Source organism: Crocuta crocuta, unplaced genomic scaffold (assembly GCF_008692635.1).
Source record: "Crocuta crocuta isolate KB4526 unplaced genomic scaffold, BGI_CrCroc_1.0 scaffold862, whole genome shotgun sequence".
NCBI lineage: Eukaryota > Metazoa > Chordata > Mammalia > Carnivora > Hyaenidae > Crocuta > Crocuta crocuta.
This window is the reverse complement of record NW_027529584.1, coordinates 1,428,097-1,438,347: the sequence shown is the minus strand read 5'-3', so window position 1 is coordinate 1,438,347 and position 10,251 is coordinate 1,428,097. Positions and strand designations below refer to the sequence as shown.

The window sequence follows — 10,251 nt, the reverse complement described above, 5'->3', positions numbered from 1 at the left end:
ACACCTCCCTTCTCGCGAGACCCGCCCCTCGGCGCCCCCATTGGTCGCCGCTAGCAACTTCCGGTTCCTCCCGGAAGCCCAGCCGGGCGGCGCGTCCCCTTCTACCGGGAGTGGAGCCCCGAACTCCGGAGTTGCCCCTTACCGGGTTTTAAAAGGGGAATCGTGCGTGTCACTCCGAGGAAGCGTAGACAGACCCCCCGTACGGCGGCTTCGGGCTCTGCCTGGTGTTCCGGGCTGATTTGCAAACCTTCCTGCCTCGGGACGAGGTTCCTGTGCAGGTGCAGCGCCGGCGTTTGGGGCCAGTGGTCCTGTGTGGGGCCGCCCCGTGCACGGTAGGCCGGTGAGCGGCACCCCAGCTTCTGCTGTTCTTCGGGCGTCGGTTCCACCCTCCCCCAGCGTGGCAAGCACCCTGTCTGCACACGGTCCCCAGATAGCCCCCAGGAGACACCCCCACTCCCACCGCCGCGTGACGAGCCGCTGCCCCCGACGTCAGGCAGCGAGCTTGCCTCCTTGGCCTCTGGCTGGCCTCCCGTTTCCCTTCAGGCCTCAGCTCCGGCGCCCATCCTTGCAAGCATTTCTTCGCCATCCCATCTGAGGTGCATCCGTCCCCATCCCATTGCCGTTTTAGTTTCTGCAAAGCACCTGTCACTTTTTTTTTTTTTTAATTCCTGTATTCCGTGTCCTCCCTGACTTTCACTGGCCCCCACTGGTACAAGCTCCATGGTGGCGGGAACCTGATGTGTCTTATTGTCCACGCCCACAGCACCTACAACAGCGACCACGGGCACACGGTGGGGAAGGGTGTCCTCCAGAAATGGCCCCGCCATGGCTTGAGATATCGCGACCCACAGCTGGATGATGGCGATTCGTGTGAGACCCTGCCGCTCCCTCCCTCCATGTTTGAGGCCAGCCAGAAGGATGGAGCTGTTCCCCGGGCAGTGGGCTTGCTGGTAGGTCATCTGGCGGAGAAATCTGGCATAAAGGCCTCGGGAGCATGTATTCCCTTTTTTGTTTCCCTAAACGTGGACACGTAGATGTGCCTTCCACGGTGCTGGTGCCGGCACGGCAGGCGGGAGATGAATACTTAACGCCGTTTCAAGAGAGAATCGTTGAATGACGGTACAGGACCTTCCCATCCAGTCCATTAATGCTAATTGTCCTCCATCCTGATCCTCCTAGAAGAGGTCAGGTCCCTCTTCCTACGTCTTTTGAGTACCCTGTGCGTTGTTTTCACGACACTCTCTTATGATTACGTATTTTGCGAAATGATTTAATACCCGTCTTGAGGGAGGGCTGTGATTTTGTTTGTCCATTACTGCACTTCTAGAATCTACCACAGCCCGCGCCCATGGTAACTGTGTATGGAATTAAATGAATGGATGTTTGTTGAACTTTAAATGATGCCAAAATAATAGTTTATATTCACTGTCTTCTTGCTGTTTTTTATTTTATTGCTTTATTTTTTCTGAGACCCCTGTGATTTCTACAGCATATGTTAGTATTCTAATTTAACTAAAAGGCAAACCATTTAAGATTCCTGTTCAGGATCACACACCTCGTAGGCAGTAGAGCTCAGTCTTTTTTTTTAAGTTTTCATTGTCTTGAGAGAGCGAGCACAGGAGGGGAAGAGAGGAGAGAAAGAGAATCCCAAGCAGGCTCCACACTGACATGGAGCTTGAACCCACAAACTGTGAGATGGTGACCTGAGCTGAAATAAAACATCAGACGTCTAACCAACTGAGCCACCCAGGCGCCCCTGTAGAGCTCAGTCTCCAATAAAAGGCTTTTACGTAACTCTTGGTACAGTGCGGTGCTGCTTCTGTACTCAGGCTGGTCCGGGAGTCAGAAACTTAAAGTATTTGTTCAAGAGACTGATAAAGTTGACAGTCTCAGGCAAAGTGCAGGGTAGACGTGGGACAAAAGTTAAGCCATTCAGCTCGGTTCATGTGATGATTTCGTGGGAAGTTCTCCCCTCCCCGATACGGATGTGCCATTTTGAATGACAGCCGACCAACCCAGCTGAGTGGTGTCCCCTGAGAAGTACCCAGCTAAGTGAACAAGGTAGGGGCAGGAGTTAGAGCTCAGGATGTACACTGAGGAGCCGGGGCGGTTCCTGGTCCAGGGGAAGTCTGCTGTGCACTGCTGCCTCTGACATCTTGAGGTTGCAAAACAGTCTGACAGGAAGAGGTGTTGTGGTTTGTTTGCAGTGATTTTTCACACTGTCCAGGCCTGTGACTTGCTTCAGTAGAATGTGGCGGCGTGTCCCTGGGCCGGGGCGGGGCGCAAACTGTAGGAAGTTCTGGCAGCTTCTACTCTTGTGTCCTGGAGGCCCTGAACCACCTTGTGAGAGGCCCGGGGTCCTCGCTGGAAAGACCAGGTGTTGAAGGAGAGGCTGCAGCGATGTGGAGAGGAGGTCCCGCCGTCCCAGCCGACCTGCTGGCTGAAGGAAGCCGTACGAGGGACCAACAGCAGGCCCGACGGAAAGGTTGCCCAGCCGGGCCTCAGCCCCGACTGCGTGCGGAACCGAGAACAAGTGAAAAAGTTGCTATTTTAAAGCACTGAGTGTGGGGCAGGTTTGTTAGGCAGCATGAGATGATGAAAACACACCTGCCTCAGCCCGCGGCCACAGTCTGCCCACAGCAGGTGGCAGCCCCAGTCTTCTGCGGGGTGCATGCTGCCCAGTTCACCCAGCTCCTCCACACCCTCTGTCGTCTTGCTTTCTTACCGCAGACACGTTCTCTCTGGTTGTGTTGGCCGGTGCACTAGCCACGAGCCCTGGTGGCTGTTTGAACTTCAGTCGCTGCAAGTGTAATAAAATGAGAAATTCTGTTCCTCGGTCACAGCAGCGACACTCACGTGCCCAGTGGCCTCATGTGACTGATGGCTCCCATGGTGGCAGCACGTATAGGTCACGCGTCACCGCAGAAAGTCTGTGGGTCAGTGCTGCCCTATACGGACATGCCGTGGGCACGATTGATTCTTGCTTGTCCAACAGGCACATCCGCCTGTCCTTCCAAACAGAGTCCCGATTCCACTGGGCTGCCCCCTCTCCGTTTGTCCCTGCCCACCCTGCTCCCCACCAGCCACCCATGTCACTCCTCAGGAGAAGCCAACTTCATCTTTGTTTCTAGATCTGACTGCTTGAAACCAATACTAGTCTGTCATGCCTGTTCAGAAACCCAGACTCTAACTATTCAAGACACGAAATTCCCCCAGGGCCCAGCAGCTGACAAATGACAGAAGTTGGCCCAGTCAGGCTAAAAGAAAGGACTCTAGTTCCGGGCCTGCAGGACACACGTGCTCTTCCAAACGGGGCGCGAACTAGGAAGCCTGGAGCCGTCATTGCTGCTGGGGCTGTGTCACCCTCCTGCGGTGAGCCAGCTGGGGGTGTGGACGGCACGGCAGAGCATCAGGGAGAAGTTAGGCAATGATGGGTCACAAACCGTACACCATTTTAGGCCACGTGTTGGGTGTCCTGTTGCTTGTAGCCAAAAGCCACCTGTCACGACTCTATCAAAAAGTAAGAATATAAAGAAAAACGAGAGCAGCCCACTGTGTTCCTCACACCCGGCCAGTCTGCTGTGAGAGCCCCTGCATGCCATGCATGGGAGCCTGTGTGCGAAGCCCGTGATCATGACCCTAAAGAACTGACACAAGCGGACGCTGTATGGAGTATGCTTTTTAAAAAAATTTTTTTAATGTTTTATTTCTGAGAGAGAGACCGTGTGAGCAGGGGAGGGTCAGAGAGAGAGGGAGACACAGAATCCGAAACAGGCTCCAGGCTCTGAGCTGTCAACACAGAGCCCGACGTGGGGCTCGAACCCACAAACTGTGAGATCATGACCTGAGCCGAAGTTGGACGCTTAACCGACTGAGCCCCCCAGGTGCCCCTGGAGTATGCTTGTAATAAGTGCCTGTTCCTGGAAGTGATTGTGTGACTCTCTCCTTGGAACCTAAATAAGTGAGTAAATGACCTGAGTCACACAGCTAGCATCTAGGGAAACGTCATCTTACGGAGTATAGTTTTGTTGCAGCCTCTTCACCTCAAGGGCCCCATGGGAGAGCGGGCCTTACTGCAAGGCTGCTGGCTGGGGGTGTGGACGGGGTGCACGGCTGGCTGTCAGACGCAGGACCCTTCCCTGCTCCACCACTGCCGCGTCCCCAGAGAAGAGATTTGATCTGACAGAGTGAATTCAGAAGCCATCAGACATCGAGGACATTTCAGGGGCTGGTTGAATTTCTCTGACTTTTTCATGATGTTTACGGCGCGTGTCACTTCTGCGTGGCTTGCCCCTTTCCGCAGATGTTGTATCTGCTTACTCACAGTTTCGGCTTCCTTAAAATGCTGGTTCACAGCTAGCCATCACGGATGATCTGTGCCATCCGCACGTCACCGGCCGACCGTCCTCTGCAAGGAGTGACCACTCCGCGTCAGCACTGGTGGACAATGCTTCTGCTTTTCTGGCTCTCCGGTTCCACCCCGGGGACCACGACAGGCCCTGCTCGTCTCTGCACAGCAGACTGTGGCCTTACAGTCAGGCCATACTGGGGCAGGCTTGTCCTAAGTGCTGTGTGTTTCAGGGAGTCGCTGTTGTAACAGCTCTGTCTGGCTACCGAGAATTGAGGTGGAAGCAGAAAACAGGCAGGAAAGGCAGAGCTGACCGATGGGTGGAGTCGGGCCTGCCGTTCTCGAGCCCGCAGCAAAGCCAAGCTCACCTGCTGCCGCTGCGCCAGTTAATTCAGCTCCGGGATGACTTGTGTTTTGTTTTCACAGGGGAGGTGAGAGCGTGTGGCCAGGAAGACAGGCTTGGCATTGCCTTATTTTAAGCACTCATTTTACCTGACCCGTGTAACATAGCAACGTCTGCTTTTTGGGGGTATTTTCTCCTATGCTTAAAAAAGCCCCAGGTCATCTGCAATGGCCAGGCATTCACCAGCTAAGTAGGGGAAGGAGGAGAGAGGGAAAGTGAAAGAAAAGGAACTTCTGCTTCCTCCAGTTGAAGAAGTGCCAGATGTGGGGCTACGCCTCACCATTCTGTTGTAACCACCGCTTTGTAATTCCTCATCCACATTGCAGTCCTAAGGTAGGTAATTGGTAGCTGCAAGTGTATTTGTTTTTCAGATTAGGCCTCACAGGAAAGGTCAGTGGAGATGGATATGCAGGAAGGAGAAGAATCGAAGCACACGTGTAACATAATTCAGCAAACGATAATGAAGGCATTTCCAACGGATGGAGAAAAGCACGGATTCCTCAATGAATCCTGTTGGATATGCAGGAAGGAGAAGAATCGAAGCACACGTGTAACATAATTCAGCAAACGATAATGAAGGCATTTCCAACGGATGGAGAAAAGCACGGATTCCTCAATGAATCCTGTTGGAATTACATGTGGGAAAAATAGTTTTCAACATTTCGAACCAGCATAAATTCAAGAGAGATAAAATATTGTCATGGAGCAATAAAAAAAAAATAAAAAGCATTCAATGAAAATACTGGCAAATAGAATCTCTGAGGGCAAGGGATGCTTTTCTAAGCCTAACATGAAAGCCACAGGCCCGTCAGGTGATTTGAGTACATAAAGATTAAGAACTTCCTTGGTAAAAAAGGATAATTGCTGTTTACAGCAAACAGACCTAAAAAGTACTTGAAATACATATGACAAAGTTACTGTCTTCATTTTATAAGTTCCTAGGAATCTCGTGGGCTGTACTGGGTGAATATCCAATAAGTAAAACTGGTGAAGTGAGTGTCTGGGCGTCAGGGAGGATTCCCGCCCCCCCCACGGTGTCTCCCCTAGGCCAGGTGTGGCCACTGTTGTGTCCCTCTGCTGAGCTACAGCCACTGGCTCAAAGATGGGACAGGTGGCCCAGGCCGGCCTCACCAGAGCCAGGCCACGACGTACCGTGTTCCTTCTGCTGGACTTGTGATGACAAGAATACAAGCCTGGAGTCTCCAGGGCACACCTTGTACAAGGCACGGACGGAGAGGGAAGGACACGTCTGGGTGAGGCTCTGCGCATCACTTAGAGTTGCTTTTTTCCCGGACGTTCCGTTGTGAGCCTATTGTCTCTCTTTCTGAGTAAACAACTGTGACTTTCTGTCCCTTGCAATTGAAAAAGTTCCAGCTAATACAAGCATGCACACACGTTAAAAAAGAAAAGATACAAATGTCCTTCAAAGGGAACAACAACAACAACAAAAGTCCAGTTGCACCGAAAACGTAAAAATGCAAAAAGACAGGACAGGTCCCTCGAAGTGTTGGCAGTTTGGGGAGGGAAGTGTGTGCTCCTAAGCAGCCAGCGGGGCGGGGGAGACATTTGGCGCAGCGTTTCTAGAGGGCAGTTGGGTGTATTTATATCAAAACCACATTCGCCTCCGTGTGTAGTGCCGTTTCCAGGAATTTAGAACGTCCGCTGCGATGTTGCGTACGGTAGCGGAAGGATTGGAAGAGGTAAAGGTCTACAGTGGGAAGGCCTTGACTGTCGTGCACGGGCACAGTGGGACGCTACGGAGCTCCTCAAATGAGGTGGAAGGCACTGAGGACACGCAGGCCGTGTTTGTTTTGTCGTTCCTAAACAAGTCCCACCAGTGCAGCGGCCGCAGTCCACCCCGTGTGCCCGCGCACGCTGTGTAGGTCAGGAGTCTGGGCAAGGCCGGCTGGCTCTCAGCCCAGGGCCTCACACAGCAGGAGTGGAGGGGGCCTGGGCCGAGGTCTCATCTGGAGCCCTTTCTGGCTCCTGGGGCTGCGGCAGGGTCTAGTGTGTTGAGCTGGGGGGTAAAGGTCCCTGTTTCCTGCCAGCTGCCGGGTGGGGGTTGCTCTCCGCGCTCGTGGCTGCTGGGGTCCCCAAGGCAGCAGCAGAGATGCTTCCTGACCTCGCATTCCTCTGGCACCAGAGCTCTGCCGACATCAGGAAGTGCCCAGCACCTCTAAAGGGACAATTACCGGATGACACTCACCCTGCATAATCTCCCTATTTTAAGGGTGACTAATTTAGGGATTTAATCTACAAATTCTCTTCACCCCATCACCTGGTTGGGCGTTTGAATAAGTGGGAGAAGGTACAAATTAGGAGGCTGGGGACCGTGGGGCCGTGTTAGCGTTTTGCCTACCACGGTTATTAAGTAAAAAAGAGCAAATAACAAAACAAAACACAAGCGCAACAACAAACTGAACCCATGTGAAGCATTTTTACTTTTCATAATGAAACAACCAGCACAAACCAAAGTGATAAAGTTGACAAAACCCAGTGTCCACGTAGCAGAGGCGAAGGGATGGTAGCGTCCATCCCGTCTGTGTTCCTCTGGGAGACACCCTACCTCCTTGAGTCCCCGCTCCTCACCTCTGAAGGGCAGAGAACAGTACTGCCAGCCGGCCGGGGTGGGGGGAGAGCAGTGGACCGCCCAGTGCCTGCCACAGCGCCGGCCGCAGGGTGGGTGCCAGTGAACACGACTGTTCTCGTGGTCAGACTCACAGGGTCTGCAGAAACCTGACGCCCCAGTGCCCAGGGCGGTCCTCTCAGGGCAGTGGGGTTCGGGGTGACTGTTAAATTCTCTTTTGTTCATCTGCATGTGCTAAACATACATGGGCATCTAATAGAAATAAGTGAAAAAATTTAAAGAATGAATACGGGTCTCAGCAGACAACAGGTTGTCACTGGCCACAGGTAAAAATATCTTCCCTTTTGTCGACCCCTGATGTGCACAGAATTGGACCTTTGTCTCCTGTGTCAGGAGACCCGGGAGGCCTCCGAACAGCGTCAATGCCTTCGCGCCGAATGTCTCACCGGGCAGCCACGAGAAGTTGGGGGTGAGCATCCTTGTGCTTGAAGAGTTAGGAGCCCACCACACCCCACCTTCAGAACAGCAGTGGGAAGAAAGGCCTGCTTTTTCTTTTTTGCCAAAAGCTCAAAGGGGAGATCATCTGGTTCTGGTTGACGCCCCCTCCCCCCCCCGGCTCACTAAGCCACATTGGGAGAAACCAGTGACTTTAGACGGACGGCTTTCTTTTGCATTTGATCACATCAGGTGCTGTCCGTGAAAGCCTGGAAAAGGAAACCTAACCAGGGTGCTTAAACCACAGTTGTATATGTGTCTTTGGTTTTTAGGAAGATCCCCGCCCCACCCCCACATTTGTAGCTCTCAGCATTGTGGTGGGGGATGATGATGGTGCAGAGATGGAAATATGATAGGAAAAGAGAAGGAAGGTGCCTCGTTTGTTAATGTCATGAAAGCAAAAAAAAAAAGAGAGAAACATGTGAAGTGTTGATTTTTATCATGAGCCACATCTAAAGTCAGACGCGATCACTTTTACACAGGGCAAATAACACACTTCCATTTCCCCTGGCACCGTGAACCAGAGACATAGCCTAAGCAAACACTATGATGAAAGAGAAAACGGATTTTGCTTTACATATATTTTAATACCCTTCTGTTTGAAGCACCTGGAGAAGTCTTACAAGCAATGCTTACAACCTTTTCTATTCTCACCATGCCCCCCTCCACTAATTATTTCTATATCATCCCATAATATCACATTTGTCTTTGAACCCCTTTCTACTGCCTACTTGGGAGAATCATAAAAGACTTCACCTAAATGAACTAATTAGCTATGATACTGTGTACGGTCCTTCATGTCTCCTGAATGGGCACATCGAAGCAACGAATGAACACAGAAATGGGCCCCCAAAGATGACAGCTTCTCTTACCCTACGGAACAGGTGTATTCCAGAAACGTCAAACCACAGTGAATTTCAGCCTGGCAAGACTTATTGCAGCACTGACTTCCATTAAAAAATCAGGAATGTGTCATTGTAGGAATAAAATTTCACAGCACTTCAAATACAATGATTTCAGTTAATTCGGCAAACATCTACCAAGTGCCTGCCCAACCCACGACATCGTCCCAAGCAAGGGGGAGGTCGGAGCCATGACTGAGCTCACACTTGGGTAGGAGGAGTGGGGAAGGGTCCCGGTGCGTCGGTCGGGGCCTTCACATGAGCCGTCAGGTTGGATATGGGCCTGTTAGTGGATGGAGTGCTTGCCCTGGAAAAGCTCTGTCCACGTCCAAGGCCCTCGAACCTGGTATTGCTAAGTGACCGCCATCTGATTCAGGGCCACAATGTGCCCAGCAATCCCACCGCCTTGGCCACGGACACAGGAAGATAAAGGCCTCAGGCCTGGGGGACACTGCGGGAGGAGCTCTTGAAATGAAATGTGTCATTTTGGTGCACCCTTTGGCCCGTCGTCCCTGTCGCCTGGAACATGAATGTGATGGGCGGGACTCCAGCAGTCATACCGCACCCCACGGCCCTGCTGGGAACGGAGGCCCAACACTGGGATGCTGGAGTTAGAAAGAAGCCTGGGCTCCTGGTGACTGTGGAGCCAAGAAAGAAGCTTCAATTTCTTCTTAAAACCTGTATTCAGGTCAAGATGGTGAAGGAATTGCAGAGCCATCAAGCACTGTGGTGAACTGAAGAGCCCAGGCCCCAGAAGGCCACTAGACCCACGGGCTCACCGCCTTGGCGCTGATGTAAATAAGCCCAGAGGGAGCCTGTAAATGCCTCAAGGTCAAGGTTAAGGGTTTGAAATGTAAGAACAGCCAATCGCAAGCAGCCAACGAGGCTTCACATTGTAGCCAATTAAGGGTCTTGCTTTGCCTCGGTATTTTGTGCCTGGGTCTCTCAGGGGCTCCGGCCCAGCCCCAGTCTCTTCCAGTTCTGGGCTTCCCCACCGCGGTCGCGTGTGCTCAGACGAACTTGAAACACCCGGTATGGCCCAGTTCATCTTGAACACATCTAAAGGGGTGCGCTGCTTCTCAGATTCGGTCAGCTGTGGAGACGGGGGCTTCCTATCTGATTTCTCAGGCAGGGTCAGAGATGCCTGGTGCTGGCAGCCACCCAGGCAGTCGCTGGCCACCCCGGGGCCCACGGCGTTCCTTCCAGGCCGCCTCGGGCTCCTGAGGGAGGGAGTCTGCAGTCACCCCGCTGCTGGCCCCTGTGGAAAGGACCCGGCGCCTCACAGATCCCACGGGAGCAACCTGCAACTACCCCTGGCCCCAGGGGGCGGGGGGGGGGTCGTGACCAACCCTCGTTCCTGTGGGAGGGGACCCCAAATCCCCTCCGCCAATGGTCCGCAAGGCAGCAGACCCACCGCCACACCTGGTCCCCGTCAGAGCGCACCCAGGTTTCCCCTGGACCCCCGAGAGCCCAGCCGTGGCCTCCGCATCCGCGGGAGGGGTCGCACTCCCCCCTC

At 53.1% G+C, this 10,251-nt stretch overlaps 1 long non-coding RNA gene across 2 annotated transcripts; it reads left to right on the top strand.

Moving 5' to 3' along the window:
* Positions 1-9: 9 nt before the first annotated feature.
* LOC144229629 (uncharacterized) lies at positions 10-5,263 on the top strand. Of its 2 annotated transcripts, XR_013334541.1 has the most exons (3): positions 28-340; positions 764-950; positions 5,123-5,263. It is a non-coding gene; the product is annotated as an uncharacterized LOC144229629 (long non-coding RNA). The 2 variants fall into 2 exon arrangements; XR_013334542.1 differs by lacking the exon at positions 5,123-5,263 and having other exon boundaries at positions 10-340; positions 764-1,430.
* Positions 5,264-10,251: the final 4,988 nt, after the last annotated feature.